The 21,911-nt window shown below is 43.8% G+C and overlaps 2 protein-coding genes across 2 annotated transcripts in view; both read right to left on the bottom strand.

Annotated features, from left to right (window-relative positions):
• SPRY3 (sprouty RTK signaling antagonist 3) overlaps positions 1–9,399 on the bottom strand; it is a 22,656-nt gene extending 13,257 nt beyond the window's left edge. The window contains exon 1 of the mRNA XM_069063727.1: positions 9,083–9,399. The gene's annotated coding sequence lies outside the window, so the exon portion shown is untranslated. The remainder of the gene's footprint in view (positions 1–9,082) is intronic.
• The window catches only part of VAMP7 (vesicle associated membrane protein 7), a 427,850-nt gene that overhangs the window by 254,715 nt on the left and 151,224 nt on the right, over positions 1–21,911 (bottom strand). The window lies entirely within an intron of this gene.

The following is a 21,911-nucleotide window of genomic DNA, read 5'->3' as shown; positions in this document are numbered from 1 at the left end:
GAGGAGGAGGAGGAGGAGGAGGAGGAGGAGGAGGAGGAGGAGGAGAAGGAGAAGGAGAAGAAGAAGAAGAAGAAGAAGAAGAAGAAGAAGAAGAAGAAGAAGAAGAAGAAGAAGAAGAAGAGAATGAGATCACATAGGCAGGACCATCACCAGAGAGTAAGAAGAGGCATGAAGCATGAGCAGCACCAGTTGCCCCTATACAACAAAGAATGAAAACTCAATAGAAGAAGAGGCAGGGGATTGTATATATAACCCACTTGTCATCTTCTGCTCTTCCCTTCTCCCCCCAACTCTGATCACTTCTCAGCATTCATGTATTTAAGGATTGACATTTTACATTTCCCCTAGGGATAAGTGCAGCATATCTTCCCATTGAGATGCAAACTCCAACAACAGAACTGTGACAACCACCAAGAACTGTAAGGGATCTTAGTGGCTTCTTAATGCAACTACAATTTGGCACAAGCCCCTCCTCTCTAACAGCCTCTGCTGCAGTGACAGAAAGCTCTCCCTACAGAACAAGGTAGATGCCCTCTATTGTTAGAAAATCCCTCTTCATATTGAGCTAAATTTGCCCTTTGCAAACTTTTCCACATTGCTCCTGGTTCTGCCCCCTTAGACCTAACAGAACAAGTCCCCCTTTTCAAAACTGCCCTTCAAATACTTGAACACAATCCTTGGGTCTCCCTGAATCTCCTCTTCTCCCCAGTTCTTTCAACGAATCTTTGTATGCTTTGGCCTCTGGACCCCCCACTATGCTGTTCAACCTCAGAGAACATGACAATCTCCTTCCTGAAATGTGGCACCCAGAACTGAACACCATACTCTAGGAGAGGTCTCATCAGGAGGACAGTGGGACTCTTATTCTAGACAGTATGCTTTTAGTCACACTGCTGGCTCATACTGAGTTTATAGTCTTCCTAAGCCCCCAGGTCTTTTCCAAAGGGACTGTTGTCTAGCTACAAATTTCCCATTCTGCACTTTGTACAGTTCATTTCTTGGAACTCAATTATGGGAATTTACATTTATCCCACTTGAATTTCATTTTGTTAGATTCCGCTGAGAGGTAAGGGGGGTGGGGCACAGACTAGTGGGACCTTTTGAAATCTCCAATCTGTCATCCAATCAGCGTGTTTGCTCTTTCTTCCAGCTTCCCATCCCCATTTAATTTGATAAGTATGCCATCTATGCCTTCACCATGTCAGTAACAAAAACATGTAAGAGGCACAGCCAAGGACAGTTCCCCAGGGCACTGTACTAAGGACTGAAAACCCCTGTTATCATTATCCATTAATTACCAGTCCTTGGGGTTGATCCTACAAGGTCCAACAAACTCCATTATCTTGTAGCCCGGTATCTCTCAATCTTGTCCACAAGGCCAACATAAAAGATTTTATCAAACATCTTGCTGAAATCTATGTGTATCACTGACATTTCCTTGATGTACTAACTCAGTGGCCCTGTTAAAATAAGAAATAACATTATTCTAGCATGACCTGTTTTTGCAAAAAGCCATGCTGGCTTTTGGTGATCATGCCTTCCCTCCCTGAATGCTCACAAATCACCCCTTAAATAATGCTGGGGGATTTTGCTAAGAACAGAATGAAATTGAACTCATTGTAGAGTATTTTGTCTAGTTTTTTATTTTTCCCTCCTCTGCCTGGCTGGGTTTACAGTCAGGGGGGGATACTGCTTGTAAGTTACTACATGCCATATTTTTCTGATCCTGCAAACCTGTAGTACCAGAACCCTAATAGAAAACTGGAAGAGAATTTGTTGGCAATACATGCAAAACATCTCCCACGAGCAATGACCACAGAGCATCCCATGACATAAGGCTTATTTTTATTTAGTTGGGGCTAGAGTTGCAGACAGACCCCTAAGCTGACTCCAGCTAAAGGAGTTTCAGAATAGCCTCCCCTTCTGAAATGGCCATGGGCATGGATGGCCATGGTTATTTGTTGTTACTTGTGGAAGCTATAGCATTTCATTTGCTGGGCATTTGTCAGAAGAAGACAGACTCAATCTGCAATGAGAGGGGATCTCTAGCCTTAGAAGACTTTGTAGGAGTTTCCAATAATGATAATAATAATCATTAATAACAATAATTCCAACTGACACTTACAGAAAGCCCTTCAGGATTACCAAGCTCTTTTCATTCTTTCTCACTAGGGTCTCTCATAATAGTTTCCTGTGGGAGGTAGAGCAGGTATGATTCTTTCTATTATAGAGATAAGGAAACTCAATCTCATGAAACTATAGGACATGAACCCACTTCTTTTGCCTTTTAAGTCCAAAGTTGCTGTCTTTCCTGTTAATTAAAGCCTTGGCATGGCTATGCAGGTGCTGGAAGGGAGCAGGGTTGTCTTCTCAGAATGTGTGGCAATGTGGACATTGATGGGCTCACTTCAGAATGTCTGGGAGGGGAGGCTGTGGCAGTATAATGGTAGGGAAAGGACAAGACACAGAGGAGTTAGAGACAGGGCAAAGTGGTGAGAGCAAGCACTAGGCTTGTGAGCCAGGAGACCTGGGCACTGTCACCTTCTGCCCACATTTCTGGGCAGTCTCTCTGCATCTCTGATCTGCAGCATCCTCCTCTTTGAAATGAAATGAGGATAATAACCCCTGCATTAGGTACTTCATAGGGATGTCAGGAGGATAGTACACTGGAAAGATGTGAGTGCTCTCTGTGGGTAGGGTGGCAGCTGGGGTGGACAGCAAAAGGATCTCTAAGCATGTCAGATCGTACTTGTAGCAGAGACAGGATAGGGAAAATCAGTAGGTAAGAGGATGGAAAAAGAAAGGACTCTCATCTATTTCCAATGCTCAAGAAAGGCAGAACTGAGGTCCAGAGACCTGATATGACCTGTGCGCACATAGGTGTTAAGGGACAAAGCCAAACCCCTAGTCAGGGCATTGGCCTCCTAAGCCCCACCTTCTTCTAAAATACCAATGGGCTTCCCTGCTGTCCAAGGCTCTAAATGGATCCAGATGGAGCCAGGTGCTGACCTGCAATTGGGTTTAGACCCATTGCTTAGGCATCAGTTTGGATTGCCAGATGACCTCTAGGTAGAAAAAAAGGTGAGGGAATGTTCTCTCTGACCCTAACCTACAGGAGCAATTGGCTAAGTCATTGGACTAGCACAGAGTGGAGATGTAAGAAATGTTTCTTGAAGTGAATGGAATTGCATTCAATAGCACCCTCACCCCCACCCCACACTGGTCAATATCCTTGCTGGAAACCCAGGTTGTAGAGTCAGCAAAGACAACGACCATGCAGCAGGTCCACCAGCAAAGGACCATGGATGCAGAACCTACTGGCTACCAGCACGGAGCGGATAGTTGGCCATTAGTTGAATGAACTGGGAGAGCACTGTCCTCCCAAACGTGATCTTCAAGGGAGCTCTAAGGTGGCCCACTCCAGAGAGGCAGGCAGAAGAGATGAGCACATACCAATCATTCTTGTGTCCTCTGAGCACTTGGCAACTTAAATGGGAGAAAAGGGAAGCTAAACAAGCTTGCATACAAATGCCACAGCCAACCAGGGGGCACCAGGCCCCAGAAAACAGGAGCATGTACAAAAGCCATCAGGTTTCAGGGCAGCTCAAAATAGAACAATTAGTCATACAAACTGGATGGTGTTGGATGGCTTCAATGAGTAATAGACGTGAATGGGTGAGAAAGGGTATGGTTTCCTTCAATGAACACGGCAGAGGAACAAACAGAAGCCAGGATGGCAGGGAAATGACCAGACTTAGAGGAACAGAGAGAGACGGTGAGGGAAATGAGGAGGCGAAAGGTCTCAGCCCCCAAACACTCAGTGGAGAAGAATCTATCTGGTGAGAGGCTCAGGTGGTTTGGGGGAGGTAGCCACACAAATCATTTCAGCAGAAATGTTTGCCCAAGGGTTAATCAGTGCAATGACTTGAGGGGGAGGGGGAGGGGAAGGGGAGGCGAAGGAAACAATCTCAATGCATACAAAAGCCAATTTAGCTGTATTTTTCTCATTGGTTATTTTGGCCCCATGGAAATCCAGAAGACAACAGACACTGGCACACACCTGAGACTCACCCCCTCAAGTCAGGTTCTGAATACAAATAGGTCTTTGGCTTCAGGAAAAATCACTCCCTCTCTGGGCTAGTTTCCTCACTTATAAAAAATGAGGGGGTTGAAATTCTGGTTCCTGTAAATTAATAGTAAATAAATGAAAAAAAAAAAAGAAGTTCTGGTTCCTGAGGAGAGATGATGAAACACAATTCCCCTTGGCTGACTGGTGGAGGACCACAGGTGTGGAAGGTTGTATAAACTGTCAGATGTGGTCACTGTGTCAGCTGGCTTTCCTCAGTCATTTTTTTGTGTGACAAAAGAGGCTTCTTGGGGCGGCTAGGTGGCCCAGTGAATAGAGCACCAGCCCTGGAGTCAGGTGGACCTGAGTTCGAATTCAGCCTCAGACACTTGACACTTAACTAGCTGTGTGACATTGGGCAAGTCACTTACCCCTAATTGCCTTGCTTTCCCCCCTCCAAAAAAAAAGAGGCTTCTGGGAGGAAGGATTGTGTATTGGGAAGTGCCTATAATAGTATCAAAATAAAAAGCATCAATAACATTTTAAAAGAGAAATAAAGGGATTGGAGAGAGAGGGTGAGAAGCTAAGGGACACCACAGAGCACTGGTGCTGGAGTCAGGAAGATCTGAGTTCCAATCTGGCCTCAGACACTAGCTGTAGGGCCCAGGCCAAGTCACTTAACCTGTCTGCCTCAGTTTCCCCATCTGTCAAATGGAGATAACAGCACCTACCCCCCCCCTCCAAGGTTATGAGGATCAAATGAGATAATATTGGTAAAAAGCTTAGCACAATGCCTGGAGCTTAGTAGGCACTAAATAAATGCATGTTGTTGTTGTCATTATTATTATCATATAATGGAAAAAATCCCAGATTTGGAATCAAAAGACATGAATTTTCCAATCCGAGCTCTGTTATTTGCTACCTGTGTGAGCTAGGCAGGTATCTTCACTTCCCTATGTAAACTAAAATGAGAGGTCTGGATGAGGTGACTTCTAATGTTCCTTCCGGGTGTAAAACATAGGACTTTCCCAGTGGTCGCTTTTAACTCTGACATTTTAGGGTTTTCTGATTCTGTTTCTGGGAGAACATGGATGAGAATCACCCCAAATAGAAGATATGTTTCTAATGGGAAGGGATTTGGGATCCACTGATCTGGTGAGGAGTGTGTAATGCATTGATTAGGTCTAAGCAATTTGCATCCCCCACCTTAATCAACAGCAACAGCAGGATTTACTCAGGGGCACTGTCCAAAAGAGCTGACAGTCCTATGGATTCCAGAGGTAGGTTTAAGAATGACCCTATTGTCTCCAGTGGACTTCCCTGTGGAATGAGGAATTCAGAAGCATTAATATCCATCTCCTGAGTGTGAGTTAGACTGGAGATCCCATTAAACATTGGCCTCAGACAGAAAGACCAAGGAAGTGATAGGATCCACAAAACTCCAAACGTCTGAGATTTGGAGTGGAGTACAATGGGCAGCTGAGGACAGTGAAGAGAAAAGAGACGACATGAGGGAAGGAAGTAAGGCATGGGGGTGGGGGCCCAGGGCACAGCACAGAGGATTCAGGACCAAGGGCCTCAAGAGATGTCAAAGGAACAAGCCAGACAAAGGAAGCTTGTAGACAAAAGATTCTAGGCTTCTTTGGCTCATAAGTGTAAGGCTTAGAGGATAACAGACTCCTAGATTTCAGAGCTGGAAGGGGCCTCAGAGGTCAGCTAGTTCAAACTCCTCATTTTACACAGGAGGAAACTGCAGCCCAGAGAGGGCAAGCGATTTACCCAAGGTCACACAGGGAATCGATTTCGGACTATCAGAGTAATGAAGAGGAGACACACTTGGACTGGGTAACTAACTGGGGCTAAAACATTTCCTGGGGGTGGGGAGGAAGGAGGAAGTAGTCTCTAAGACCAGACATTGTCCTCTGGTTTGGGTATGGTTCTACAAGGGGATGTCCAAGATGAACCCACGAGGTTCCTTTTAGCTTGGCAAAAGCTTTTAATCAGCAGGAACTCTCAAATCCCAAATGGAGAGACAGCAATACAGCAGGGCTTCAAGGAGACCTGGGTAAGATTAGGGTGCTGAACAGAATACGAGATTGAATGAATGATAAAAAACTGGGTGCCATTCCAGACTCCTGAATCCAATCTAACAGGAGGAAGGTAAAGGGGAACAGAGGCTCAGAAATGAAAAGGCTGATGCAACAGATACAGGAGGAGATGTTTCTTCTGATCCAGAAAAACCCTGAATCAACAGCAGTAGCACCTACTAATGCTGCTGGGCAGTTTCTTTCCCTCCTTGAGGAGGGGCTTTTTTTTTTAAACAAGGCACACACTCTTAAAAGGTGGTTTAGGAGATTGCAAATTCTTGACTGCAGGGTGGAGAGATCTTGTTATTTCAGACGGATGCATAGTGCCTCTGCAGTCATGAATGATGCATTATAAGCCCACTCCCATCGGCATCCCCTCTGCTCAGGTACTCACAACTTCCTGAGCAGTTTTCTTCTGGTCCTGGAATTTGCTCTCTCTGACCTGATGTGAATTTTGTTTTCCAGATTGCTTTGAGGAGACAGAGACAGTCAAAGTCCATTCAGGGGACTGGATTTTAACAAAAATTTCATGACAAAATACTCTAAGCCCTGAATGCTTTGTAATGTTGAGTCTAAAGTTCCAAAATGTTCCAAAATCCACCTTGCTGAATGAAAACTATGGGCAGTTCTGACTTCAGGACTGAATTCCTTGCTGACATAATGGGAGTCAATGTTGATTTCAGAAGAAAATAGGGAATGACAGTGGAGGACAGGCTGACCCCTCTTTCCCCACCCCCATCTAGTCATCTGGCAGTCATACCTTATCTTTTCTCTATGGCATATGAGCTAACTTTAAGAATGAATTCTAGCAAATAGTGGGATTTTATAATGGTCTTAACTATGTTTAATTCCTTGTTTCGACCCTCACTATCATAAAATTTCTCATTGTACAAATTACACCCCATCTGGCAATTCCTCACTTTTCCCCTTTCTACATGACTAAGCTCTCCCTCTATAATTGTTTGGGAAGAACTCAGGTTTGGAGACTTAGAAGACCAAGGGTCTTCTGCTCTGCAAAGGTGTGACCTCTTACAATTCCCTTACCCACTCTGCACCTCAGTTTCCTTATCTGTAAAATAAGACAGTTGATATTAGAAGAGATTTGAGACCCCTTCTGACTTTTAAATTCCAGGATTCTTTCACAACTTGCCAGAGAAATCCCATCTCAGTTCAAGCATCATTTCTGCATTTCATTGCAGGTCCATATTTTGCTTAATTCTTATCTCATCTCACTGCTTAGGTACTGATGGCAGTTCATTTCTAACCTGGGGAATTTGAAGATTTCAAATGCTCAAACCTAATGAACACAAATACTTTTCACACACCAGAATATGCTGAGAAACCAGTCTTTCCTTTCTGAGGGCTCTGTGGATTTTCCTTTTTACCCTAAGGGGCTTTGAGGTGAATTAAGAGATCTGGTTCTGGCGACAAGCCTATCAGTAATGGGATATACTGCTTTGAGACTTCATGTCTCCCTATAAATAAAATGTGAGGGTTGAACCACTAGAGCAGCAATCTTGTTTCATTTCAGCCCCATTCTATGGGGCTGTGCTGGGGGCCAGGTAGAGGGAGAGAAATCACTAATTCTAATTAGCAGTCTCCAATGCTTGGGAAAAACCCAGTGTTCTTTTCACCCCACCCCCACACTCTAAAGGCCCTCCATTTTGAAGAGCACCCTCTCAATACAAATGATTACAGGTGCTTATAGGTTCCATCCGGTGGCCACAAAGATACTCAAACCCTGAGGCAGAAATTAGATGGAGCTGATTCAGATCAACACTTTGGGGGCTTACTGAGCTCAAGCAAGCTAGTTGGCATATGGGGGGGAGGGAGGCAGGGTATAAGTCACTGGATCTCTAATATTGTCACATCCACATAATTCTTATTGGACCTGACAGGATATTTGCCCTTTGAAATAGCTTTTCTGCCTAAGAGTTCAGTTTTGTTTCTAATTGCCCAGTTTGATTTTCAATATTTTACAAGTACCTAGAAGGATGGAGCCTCCCAGGCAGTCACTGGCTAAATTGATTTGTGTGCAGGTCCCCAAATTCGGGGGGAGGGGGGAAATAATCCCAACTCAAATGCCACTTTCCGACATGTGCCCACCAAGACATAAATCCCTAGATTTCTAAACAGCTGCTGCGGCTCAATGTGAGGAGGGGGTTACACTCCGCCAGTTTGGGCCATCTTCTTCCCAGGGCAAGGTGATATGATGAAATCAGAAAGCTGCACCAATCCAAGCCGGGAGCCATTAGCAGAGGAGGCCCCGGCCTGGCCTCTGCCTCAGTGGTCCGCTCCTTTTGGGTAGCCTGTCTGTCTGTTATTCCCCCAGCCAGCTTAGCGCTGATGACCTGGAGCTGTCTGGAGCTAGGGCAGACAGGCGCGCGCGCAGGCGCGCGCGCGCCAATAGACACATACATACATACACAGACAGAAACACACACACATACACACACACACACACACACACAAAGGTATTTAAAGGTCAATGGGAGAGAAATGGATGAAGCTTCGGGCTTCAAAAGGGCTGATTCTGAAGAGTATTCTTTGGCTTTTCAAATGTCCAATTTGGAGTTTTCTCTAAGTGCTGACTCATGTCAATGGATTTCACTGTTTTCCCAGGCAGGGTGTAATCCACAGAGCCCAGGGCTAGGCAGCTCCAATGAAAGCCAATCAATACATTACCTAGATAAATAGGGGGAGATAGAGACCCGGCCCTGTATTTAAAGCTGCTAGCAGTCTAGAGGCCCCCCCCCCCCCCCACCCCCCACACACACACCCCACACACATCCACACACACGTCCACACACACACATCCACTCCAGTCACACACACCGCGCACACGCACGCACACACACACACACACACACACGCCACAAACATCCAAGCACACGCTGCGGGAAGTTCTGGTCTACTGAGGCTTACTTACTTGGAGAGGAAGGCAGGTCCATGGCGAACAGGAGCAGGAAAAGGACTGAATCCCCAGGCTGGCTCAGGGGACCTTTTCTGGTGAGTCTCTCAGTATCTCCACCTCTTCAGAAAGTCTGAATGAAAACTCCTCCTCCAGCGGTGCAGCCCGAAACAGAGGTACTTCTGTCTGCGTTCCTCTGACACAGCAGAGTGGGAGGGGAAAAAAAATTCGAGACCTGTTACTGGTAGATACTTTGTATAGGTTTTACATACAGATATAAATCAAGGGGCACATATTCCCCAAAGAAAGCCAGTCAGGGCAAATTCCCTCCTCCTTCTGCTTCTGGGGCTGCTTCTGGGGCTCCTGCTGCTGCCGCCCTTTCCCTCCTCCTCCTCCTCCTCCTCCTCCTCCTCTCCTCTTCCTCCTCCTCCTCCTCTTCTTTGACAGATGAAGAGAATGAAGGGAATGCAGTTGTAGCCTCAGTGTATCTCAGCAGACCAATAGCTATCTCTTGCGTATAGTGCTCTAATCTCGCTGTGTTTGGGTATAATAGGGAGAGGCGAGGGGGGGGGGGCTGCTGGCAGTTCGAGGTGCCGTGTGCTCACTAGGTTCTGCTGGCTAGCTGGTGAATATAGATGATTTCCGCAGGTCTTGTGAATGAGTTCCAGGGGAGGAGGGGAGAGCTTTATTGCTCCTTGGAATGTCTCTCCCTCTCCCCTTCTCTCTTCTCCCTTCCCCCTCTTTTCTCCTTCCCTTCCCCTCCCCTCCCCCCTCCTCTTCTCCTCGCTTCCCCTCCCCTCCCTATCTCCTTTCCTTTCCTTCCTTTCCCTTCCCTTCCCTGCCCTCCCCTCCTCTCCTCTCCCCTCTCTTCCCTTCCCCTTCTCTTTCCTCTCCCCCTTGATTCTCTGGGCTAAATCTGTTAATGTTTGGTTAAGTGGCATCATTCATTTGAAATGGAATAGTCTCTGAGAACTCCCCATAGGAATCTATGCATTCAGACCCTGGAATAATGACTGCAACGGAATTTACAGAGGGAAGAGGTGGGGGAGGGGCAATCCTCATTTTAAGGGGAATTCGTTGAAATCTTCCCCAACAACCCCTGGCTACCAGCATGCTTTCTAGCCATTCCCCATCTCACAGACAGCCTCTAGGTGCTCGAGGTTGATTATGAAAGGAGAAAGCTTCTCCTTTCTCTGTCTCACCTGGGAGCCCCACTGACCCTGAGCATTGAGCACAAAGGCCTTTATGCTGCATGCTGGGTCACCACAGCAAAGGCTGTGGCAGTCAGGCTAAGGAGCTTCCTCCTCCACAGGTTGCTATGACATTGTGAGCCCTACCTTCTTCCTTCCTTCCTCCTTCTTCCTCTCTTCCTCCCTCCCTCTCATCCCTTCCTACTTCTCTCCCAATAAAGCTCTTCCTCCCTCCCTCCTTCCCTCCCTCCCATCCTTACATTCCTCTCTGCCTCTCTCCCTACCTTCCTTCTTGTTCCCTATTCTATTTAGGGTCCTATGCTGAGCGGTCCTGAACACTGCTTTCCACCAGGATGCATGAATTGAAGAGAAACCCCTAGGTCTGTTCCTTTGAGGGAGGTGCAGAGGAACCCAAGCATTTTTTCACCTGAACTCAGTGAATGAGCTACATGTTGAGAAAGAGCAGCAATGGCAGCATTCAGAGACTGGGCTTTTTACATCCTGCCTTATCACTGACAAACTGTGCAATCTGAGGCCATAGACTTGCCAGCAAGAGGAGCGGCAACCAATCCTTGGGCACTGAGGAAAATCCAGAGTTTGAGTCATTCAGGGACACATCACAGAGGGTTAGAATATATACACATGGTAACTACATTAGACAAAGTGCTCTGGGAAGTCTAGGGTGGGGGTGGAGCTTTGTTACTGACCATAAGATCAGAGAAGGCTTCCTGGAGAAGAGGGAGAAGGACAAAAATGAAGCTGGGTTTGGGGGAGGGCACTGCAGGCATAGGGGTCAGCCTGAGGAAAGGCACAGTGGACAAGCGAGCATTGTGCTTATTTAAGGCTTATGGAGTGTCCCAGCTTGTGTGTGGAAGGGATTGACATGAGATGTCTGGAGAAGTCAGCTAATATCAGATTGTGGAGGTCCTCAAATGCCTTGACTTTGAGTTTTATTTGGAAGGCCATAGGGAGTCACTGTAGATTTTCTGGATGTGCAACAGCATAACTGGTTCTATGTATAAGAAAGATAATTCCAAGAGCTACTTGAAAGCTTCATGGGAAGGGGAGAAAGGGCCAGGAAGACGATTTAGAAGGTTATGGCAGTAATCCAGGTGAGTGATGAGGACCTGGACCTTATTAGCCACTTAGGGACTCTACTTCCTGGTGATTACAGGAATAAGGAGGAGGGGATGAATGGGAGAGAGGTTGCAGAGGTGGTCTCAAAGGGCTTTGATAATTGATGGGATAAGAAAGGTGGGGGAGAGGGAAGGGTCAAAAAATAACTCCAGGAGCATATACATGGGTGATCAAAGGAATAGCACTATCACAGACAAATAAAGCAGACAGAATTAGAGTAAGAGTTGGTGAGAAAGCTAATGAGCAATTTTTGACACGATGATCTTAAGGTGCTGCTGGTGGGACATAATGTCCTGAAGGTAGTTAGAGATGTAGGACTGGAGCTCAAAAGAGAGATAAAAATCTTAGGTGGTTAGTAGAGATATGGGAGTCATAAGCATAGAACATTCATTTGGAGATATGAGAGTGGAGAGAGGGAGATGAGAGGAGGGAGAGAGAAAGGGGGGCAAAGCCCAGATACTTAAGAATTGCCCACATTGAAGAAAGAGAATGAGGAAGAAAGTGAGAAAAAAGAGTTAGGCAAAGAACTAGGCAACTATGTGATCTCTGAAACCAGAGTAAGAGAGAAGGAATTAGACAGCAACTGAATAAGAAAGAAGTACAAAGGTGACTTTTTTAGGACTCCAGTGGGGGACCTTAGCACATTTATAGGCAAATGGGCAAGAGGCAATGATGTAGGAGAGATCGAAGGTACAGAAGTGCAGGGATGGCCACTGGGGCAGGATTCTGCTAGAAATAGTAGCCTTGGTAACTTAACAAATGGGTAACCCACCCACCCACCAATCAGTCAATAGATAACATTTGTTAATTGCCTACTTTGTACTGGATGCTGTGCTAGTCATTGACGATGCAGACAATGACATATATTCCTGCCCTCAGAGAACTTCTGTTATATTGGGGAAAACAACATATATACATATAACTTAATACAAAGCAAAAGGGGCCTTTCAGCTCAGGGATCATGAAAGCCTCCATATTGGAGGTGGCATCTAAGTTGAACTTGGAAGTGAGCTGTGTCTGAAGAGTCAGAGAACATGCCAGGCCTGTGCAGAGATGGAGAAGGGAATTAGAATGTTATTATGAGGAAGCACAGCTAGGTGGCACAGAGTGCTAGACTTGAACCTGAGTTCAAATCTGATGTCAGACACTTCCTAGCTGTGTGCAAACCACTCCAGTACCTTTGCCAAGAAAATAGGGTCATGAAGAGTGACATAACTAAACAACAATATGAGAAATAGCTGGTGGGCCAATTTGACGAGAATGTTAAAAGCTCATATCGTAAATTCTAAGAGATGAAGATCTCTGGAGTATATGGCTGTAGGTGTGTGGCTGAAGCAATATGTAGATGGTGGTTCTTGCCATTGAGGAAATTGAGGATTGATATGATCAGCTTGTCAGAAGAGTTATAAACATGAAGTGAAGTTCCCTAGGGATGATCAAGGGCATTGGTATTACCCTCTCTGGGTAATGATGATCTTGAGAAATTTGGGGAAATGACCCAGAGATGCCTCTGTGTACCACAGGTGCCCCATCACTCATATAACATGGAAATGCTAGTGGGCAATTGTATGGTGTAATGGAGAGAGCTGAGGGCAGAATTAGAAAAGCAGACAGCCCCTTCCCTCAAGAAACTCCCATGCTATATGTGAGACAACACATGGGGAAGGTTTCAGCCATGCTAGATAGAAAGTCCTCATGGTTCTTGGGGTATGGTGGCAAAGCAGATGGTCAGGCCTCTTCCACAGCCATTTCCACTGATAACATATTTTCCTTTTCTAATGTTGAACCATTGGACAGGACCAAGGACTTTGGTGGCATGAACTCTCCTTTCTGTGTCTGTATTATCTGTTTGAAACAGTCCCCAGACTGCATCACCACGAGGAGGGTGACTGACGGCACTGGCCTGAGAGGGAGGTCCTTTAGCTCAGGGTCCTGGGCTATTCCCATCACAGTCTGAGGGGAGAAATAAACATTTGTTTATTTGTTTTTAAACCTTTTAGGGCAAATTATTACACATTTATCGATAATCAATTCATGACATTTTTGAGAAAATTTTTTTTTGAGAAAATCCAAAACAAAAGTTTGGGTATTAAGTGATTCTCCTGGTACGAAGAAGTCTGGGAAGATTTAACTGAAATGATTCAGAGTGAAGAAAGCCATACTAATATTATTTGGTATTTAAAGTCCTGGGTACCCCATCTTTCCAGTCTTTTTCATTATCCCTCATGAACTTGTCTCCCCATTAGCCTGAAAGTTCCTTGAGATCAAGGACTGTCTTTAGTTTTTTGCCCCCCTGAACTTAAAATAGTACCTGATACATAGTAGATGCTTATTAAATGTTTGTTTCCCTGATGTAGAGGGAAGAAAAGTATAAGAAGATTGGAAAGGCTGGAAGGGACCCATTTGTGAAGACTTTAAAAACAACATAGATTTCATATTTGATCCCTAAAGTAATAGGGAGCCATTGGAATTTATTGAATAGGAATGGGGTATGATGACAGAAGTACAGTTTAGTGGGGGTATGGAGACCCACCCACAGGCTCTTGCAGTAGTTCAGGCATGAGCAATGAGGGCCTGCACCAGGGGAGGGACAATGTCAGAGGAGAGAAGAAAGATTAGACAGGAGATGCTAGGAAGGGAAAATTTGGAGAGAGAGAGTTTAGGGGAAAGGACAATGAGTTCAGTTTCGTTGAAGTTTTTTTTTTTCAAATGCTTTATTCACTTCTAATTTACATCATTCATTTCTGTAAGATTTTGAGTTACAAATTTTCTCCCCATTTTTCCCCTACCCACCACACCAAAATAGCAATCCCAGTGGATATCCCCTCCTCCAATCTGCTCTCTCCCATATCTTCTCCCATACCCCCTCTGACTTTCCAGTAGGGCATTGTGGATCTCTATGCCCCAATACCTGTATATCTTCTTTCCCAATTACATGTAAAATAGTACTAATAATAGTTAAAATATATATATATATATATATATATATATATATATATATACATATATATATATTTTAAACATTTGATTTTAAAACTTTGAATTCCAGATTCATTTCCTTCCTCCCTTGTCAACCACACTTACTGAGAAGATAAGCAATTCAATATAGGTTGTACATGTGTAACTATGAAAAACATTTCCATAGAGGATATATTGTAAAAGACAGACTATATTTCCCTCCCTCCTATCCCACCTCCCACTTGTTCTATTCTCTACTTTGATCCTGTCCCTTTTCAAAAGTGGGTGCTTCCAACTTCCCTCCCCCCAGCCTGCCCTCCCTTCCCATCATCCCCCCTCTCATCCCCACCCCCCCCACTCTCCTGGATGGTGAGATACCCTATTTAGTGTGTATGTCATTCCCTCCCTAAGCCAAATTCAATGAGAATAAGGTTGACCCATTCCCTTTGGCCTTCCTATTCTTTCCCTCCATTGTACCCATTTTCCCTTACCTCTTCTATATGAGATAGTTTACCCCATTCTTTCTCTCCCCATTTCCTCTCATTATATTCTTCTCTCACCTGTTAATTTCACCTTTTAAGTATGACCCCTTCCTATTAAATTGGTCCTGTGCCCTCTATCTATGTATACCTGTACACATACATACACATTCACATATGTATTCATATGCACATATACCCTCCTATATACACATATATATGTATGTCTGTCTCTCTCTCTATATGTATATATATATATATATATATGTATATAAATTTCTATTCCCTTCAACTATTCTCATACAGAGAAAAGTTTCCTAAATTACAATTATCATTTTTCTATGTAGGGATATAAATATTTCAACTTTGATAAGTTCCTTATTATTTCTTTTCCCTGTTTACCATCTCATGCTTCTCTTGCTTCTTGTATCTGAATGTCAAATTTTCTATTCAACTCTGGTTTTTTCATCAAGAATGGTTGAAAGTCCTCTATTCATTGAATGACCCTAGTTTCCCCTGAAACATGATACTCAGTTTTGCTGGATAGGTGATCCTTGGTTTTAATCCCAGCTCCTTTGACCTCTGGAATATCATATTCCAGGCCCTTTGATCCCTCAGTGTAGAAGCTGCCAGATCCTGGGTTATCCTGATTGTGTTTCCACAATATTCAAATTGTTTCTTCTGGGCTGCATGTAATATTTTCTCCTTGATCTGGGAATTCTGGAACCTGGCTATAATATTCCTAGGAGTTTTCTTTTTGGGACCTTTTTCAGGAGGTGATCGGTGGATTCTTTCAACTGCTGTTTTGTCCTCTGGTTCTAAAAAATCAGGGAAATTTTCCATGAGAATTTCTTGAAGGATGATTTCTAGGTTCTTCTTTTGATCATGGCTTTCAGGTAGTCCAATAATTTTTAAATTATCTGTCCTGGATCTATTTTACAGGTCAGTGGTTTTCCCAATGAGATATTTCATATTGTCTTCTATTTTTTCATTTGTTTGGATCCGTTTAATAGTATCTTATTTCTCATAAAGTCACTAGCTTCCCTTTGCTCCAATCTAATTCTGAAACAATGATTCTCCTCAGTGAGCTTTTGAGATTCTTTTTCCATCTGGCAAATTCAGATTTTTAAGGCATTCTTCTCCTCCTTGCTTTTTGAGCCTCTTTTGCCATTTAAGTTAGTCTATTTTTTAAGGTGTTATTTTCTTCAGTCAGGTTGTTGAGTCTCATTTCATAATTTTCTTGTATCATTCTCATTTCTCTTCCCAATTTTTCCTCCACTTCTCTTATTTGATTTTCAAAATCCTTTTTAAGCCTCTCTATGTCCTGTAACCAGCTTGTATTTTTCTTGTGAGCTTTTGGTGCAGGAGTTCTGACTTTGCTGTCTTCCTCCTATTTCATGCTTTGATACTTTTTGTCCCCAAAATAGGAGTGTAAAGTTGGATTTCTCTGCTTGGTTTGCTTCCTTTGCCTGCTCACGTTGCCACTCAATTACTTGACTTTTGGGCTTTTTGCCACAGTAGGACTCTGCTACCACACAGGGGAGGTTTGTACCAAATGCTGGGGTTTTCTTTTTTGTTGTTGTTGCTTTTTGGAGGGCAATTGGGTTAAGTGACTTACCCAAAGTCACACGGCTAGTTTTTTTTGTGTTGTTTTGTAGTTTTTGAACTTGGGTCCTCCTGACTCCAGGGCCAGTGCTCATTCACTGCTCCACCTAGCCACCCCATCGCTGGGGTTTTCTCAGCTGCCAAAGGTATTAGTTGGGTGCCTTCTCTGAGGCCTCCACATGCTCTGGCAAGATAGTCACACACCCCAGGACCTCCACCGTAGACTGCAATGCAGATCCAAGCAGGTTAAAGCAAGAGTGATTACCCCTCAGACTGGTCACTTGCTCCCCCTACAGTCTGCTGGTCAGGAGCTGAAGTTGCCAGGTGGTGACAGCTGCACAGCAGTGGTGCCTCAGTGGCTTCTCCCTTCAGGGGATAAAGGCCGGACTGCACTCCCAAACTACTGGATCCCAAAGTCCACACTGCCCCGACCTCTCACTTTGTCCTTGGCATCTATGGGGTGATATTTCTGGATCACCACAGCTGCTGGTGATCTGGACTCCCTCCAGCTGGCTAAAACCTCGGGCTTGTGCGTGACTGGGCTCTGCTCCCAGAGTGCTGCACTGGCCAATTCCTGCCGGCCTGCCGGGTTGTCCTCAATGGGAGGTTAGCTTCTCTGTGTCACTTTGTGGGTTCTGTAGCTCCAAAGTTTGTTTAACGTCACCTTTTACATGAATTGGGGGAGATGGAAGTTGGAGTCCCATGGAAGTCCTGTTTCTCCTCTGCCATCTTGACTCCGCCCCCTGGTTGAAGTTTCAAATGTTTACAGGATATTCAATTGGAAATGTGAGATGAGATCAGGAGAAAGGTTAGAGCTAGATAAAGACATCTGATAATATCTATATAAAGATGATAATTGAATCCCTGGTAGCTGATGAGATCACCAAGCAAAATTGCATACTTGGAGAAAAGAAGAAGGTCCAGGACAAAGCCTCAGGGAATGCCCATGGTTAGTGAGTATGACCTGAATGGAGATCCAGCAAAGTAGACAAAAAAATGGTCAGACAGGTAGGAAGAGAACCAAGAAAGAGAGAGTGGTGTCATGAAAACCTGGAGAGAAGAGAGTATCAAGGAAAAGAGGGTGTTCTAGGGTGCTAAAAGCTTCAGAGGAGTCAAGGAGGAGGATGGAGAAAAGGACATTAGATTTAGCAATGAAGAGATAATTGGTCACTGTGGAGAGGACAGTTTTGGTGAGGTCAGAAACCAGAATGAAGAGTTAATTAAAAAGTGAGAGGAGATGAAGTGGTAGCACCTATTGTAGATGGCCTTTTCAACTAGTTTAGCCACAAAAACCAGGGAGGATATGGTACAATAGCTACTGGGAATGGAGCACTTATTTTTGAAAAATGAGGGCGAACTTGGGCATGTTTGTAGGTAGTAGGAAGAAGCCAGGAGACAGGGAGAGGTTGAAGATAGGTGATGGAGTGAGAATGATAGAGCAATCTGCTGGAGAAGAAATGCTGTTAAATGTATGGATAGGGGAAGAGTTAATGACCAAACAATAGATAAAGAGATTTATGGGAAGTAAAATGGATGATTTTGATTATTTAAAATTTTTAAAACTTGCACAAAGGGGGGCGGCTAGGTGGTACAGTGAATAAAGCGCCAGCCCTGGAGTCAGGAGGACCCAAGTTCAGTTCTGGCCTCAGACACTTAACACCCACACAAAAAAACTAGATGTGTAACCTTGGGCAAATTACTTAACCCCAATTGCCCTCCAAAAAGGCAAAAATCATCGTACAAAGAAAACCAATGCAACTAAAATTAGAACAAAAGCAGGGAACTGGGGGGAAATCTTTGTAGCAGGTTTCTCTGATAAAGGTCTTACTTCTTAAATATATAGGGAACTGAGTCAAATTTATAAGAATAAGAGTTATTGGGGTGGATAGGTGGCACAGGGACTAGAGCACGGGCCCTGGAATCAGGAGGACCTGAGCTCAAACCCAGCCTCAGACAACTTAACACTTACTAGCCATGTGACCTTGGGAAAGTCACTTAACCCCAATTGCCCTGCATCCCCCCCTCCAAAAATAAAAAAAAAGAATGAGAGCCATTCCTGAAATGATAAATGTTCAAGGGATATGAACAGGTAGTTTTCAGAAGAAGAATTCAAAGCTATCAATAGTCACATAAAATGTTCTAAATCACTAATAATGAGAGAAATGCAAATTAAAATAACTCTGAGGTACCATCTCATAACCATCAGGTAGGCAAAGAGGCCAGGAAAGGAAAAAGTAGCGGACAGTGAGAAAATAGGGACACTAATGCATTATTGGTGGAGTTCTGAACTGATCCAATCATTTTGGAAATCCTTTTGGAACTATGTCCCAAAAGCTATTAAATTGTGATCCACCAATACTGCTACTAGGTCTGTGCCACAAAGAGATCAAAGAAAAAGGAAAATAACATGGATATATAAAAATATTTATAGAAGCTCTTTCTGTGGTGTCAAAGAATTGGAAATGGAAAGAATCCCCATTAATTGAGGAATAGCTGAACAAGTTATGGTATATAAATGGTATGGAATATTATTGTGTTATAAGAAATGATAAAGAGATAAGAAACAAAACTATTGTTTCAGAAAAACCAGAGAAGACTTATATGAATTGATGCAAAATGAAGTGAGCAAAACCAGGAGAAGAATCTACATGGTAACAGCAAATGTATAAAGACAAATGATTGTGAAAGGCTTAGTAATTGGTCAATACAATAACCTACCACAATTCCAAAAGACTCATGAAGAAAAAATGCTATCCACCTGTAGAGAAAGAACTGATGGGTTGAGTGTGGATTGAAGCATAATTTTTTTCTTCTTTTTTGGGGGGGTGGTGTGGGTGAGAGGGCAGAACATGGCTAATGTGGAAATTTGTTTTGCATGACTTCAAATTTGTAATGGGTATTATATTTCTTGCTTTCTCAATGGGTGGGGGAGGTGGCAGGAAGAGGAAAAAAATTTGGAACTGAAAGTAAAATAAAGTTGAACAATTAAAAAAAGAAATGCATGTTATAGTAGAATTAACTACATTTACATTGCTAAGCACAATCCCTTGTACATAGTAGAAATAATTTTTGATTAATTGATTTGAAAAATAAATATAATCCTGGGTGGAGTGAGCCCATCTTTTGTGTCCTAATTCTCTACCCTTAGAGAGGTGAAGGGTTGCTTTCTATTCAAGGTAGTTTAAATCAATCCGCATTTCCACTTGCATATATTTTGTAGTTATTTATCTGTTGTTTACCAACTTATTTGTTGTTTATCCAAATTGGATGTGAGTTTCATTAAGGCAGGGATCGTTTCACTTTTGTCTCTGTGTCCCTACTGTTTAGCACAATGTCTGATTCATACAAGGTGAGTGAGTGAATGAATGAATGAAAAAGCAATTATTAAATGTTTACTATATACCAAACACTGAGGATAGGAATGCAAAAACTCAAATATTCCCTGCCCTTGAGGAGTTCCATTCTATTGGGGGAGGAAGTCAGTCACCGTTCTGGGTACTATGTTGAGGCTGGAACCTTATATTCCCAGCTTCTTCATGTAGGCCTGGTCATCAGCACTCCAAAACCAGCAGGATCCACCACAACATTCCCGGAGGAAGACTCATATAGATCTTTTGTACTTGAAAGACTGCAGATTTTACTGCAGGCTTTATAAGCAGGGGGTGGAGGGCAGATTGGTGGCACAGTGGATAGGACACTGGCCCTGGAGTCAGGAAGACCTGAATTCAAATCTTGTCTCAGACTCTTATTAGCTGTGTGACCTTGGGTAAGTCACTTGACCCTGATTGCCTCTAAGGGGGGAAAAATGCCAGGTGGGATGTGAGGAAATATTGGAATTTGAAATCCAGGTTATTATTTCCATCCAGTCCTGGGATGTCTCCATAAAGCTCTAAGGGAGGTCGTGGCCAAGGAAATAACTATGGCTTGACCTACCTAGTTCATGCTGCTTCCTGTCTTTCCTTCAGGATACCTTGCTACTTCAGTGAAGCTGACTTGCTTTTGATGATGGTATGTGTTGGCAAAAATGGTGAGTCTGAAATGAATAGGAAGCCATCTGCAGGAGCCAGGGGTACTTTCAGAACACCAGGACTAGATCAGAAGACATGATACAGGAAATGCCAGTGAACCGATTAACTAGATCAGAGAGTCTTCCCCAAACTTCAGTCTTTTATGGCAGCTGCTTATATTCCCTCTCCCAAAGCCACATTTGTATAGCAGCATGATCATGGACTGGATCCCATATATTGCCTCCTGACTCATCTATGCAAGTAAGGTTTTAGGTTCTGATGCCATCCTTTCCTATAGAATGCATTTCTGGACTCTATAAGGCCAGGTGTTGTGGTATGGCGTTGATAGGAGTACTCGGCCAGTTGTGGACTCCATATACTACATACTGGCTACTACCTGCTCTCCTTAGGGCAGTGACCCTGCAAGTCCACTAAGTAGTCAAGAAGGTAATAAAAAATGTGTTCTTCCTGTCTATTCACGATTAGTAAGGAAATGGAGGTTACAGTTTAAGGTCTAAGTGGTGGATATAAAAAGTAAGCCCAGCCCATGATGGGAAAGGAGACTAATGCATCCTTCTCCCAGTATCTGAAGTGATACAGAGGCTATGGGAGCATAGCTAGATCTGAGTCTCCCCATTCAAGGGCTCCTTGGGGGTACAATGGAAGCCATTCCTTTTGGGACACCTCTATGGCTACTTGTAGGGTGTACTGAAAATCCAAGTCCTCCAATTCCCTCAAGTTGTCATTGCAAGAACTGTGGAAGCCATAGTTCATATAGAAAGGCCCATTCTGGATAGACAAGTGGGCTAAGGGCATGACCATAGTGAATGAATGGTAGGGTGCTTGCCCATTCATACTGAGAGTAGGAGGCAGACCACTGGAAGTACTATTACAGAGCCTTTTATTTATTCTATCTGCCCACACAATCTGAAGAATTGTGAACCAACAAAGCAGTCCAGTGAGTGAACCCAAATATCCCACTTGGAGCCATACTATGGGATGCAAGACCATACTTCACAGTCTCAACTGATTTAGAACTTCAGGTGATCAACACAATTATCATCATCTGCAAATAGCAAACTTGGCAGGAGCTTACTCTCCAAAGGTGATTTCACTTCCATTTGGAACTTGCCAAGGCCTTCCATGACAGTGGCAATCCCCTTTGGAAAGCACACAGCTCTCTGCTTCATGTCTTATGATCAGAGAATGGTTGAGCAGAGTTTCCTCTATGGTTGCATTTATTTGAAAATTTCCATGATCTTTACATGTGCATGAGAGATCATGGGAGGACAGCTGACCGGAGCAAATGGTTGTTGTCATTGTTGTTGCTTTGTATTTAGGCAACACCAATGCAGCAGGATCTTGAACTCTGTGTCTTTCAGTTAATTGTGTGGCTCTACTGTTCAGGATGCTTGATGGAAAACTGCTTTTCTCAGATTTTCATGACCCTGTATGTTGGTGATTATATTGT

The sequence above is a fragment of the Petaurus breviceps genome, unplaced genomic scaffold (genome assembly GCF_028583685.1).
Source record: "Petaurus breviceps papuanus isolate PSGF00001 unplaced genomic scaffold, PetGlider_PUasm1.0 90601, whole genome shotgun sequence".
NCBI lineage: Eukaryota > Metazoa > Chordata > Mammalia > Diprotodontia > Petauridae > Petaurus > Petaurus breviceps.
This window is presented reverse-complemented; position numbering and strand designations above follow the sequence as displayed.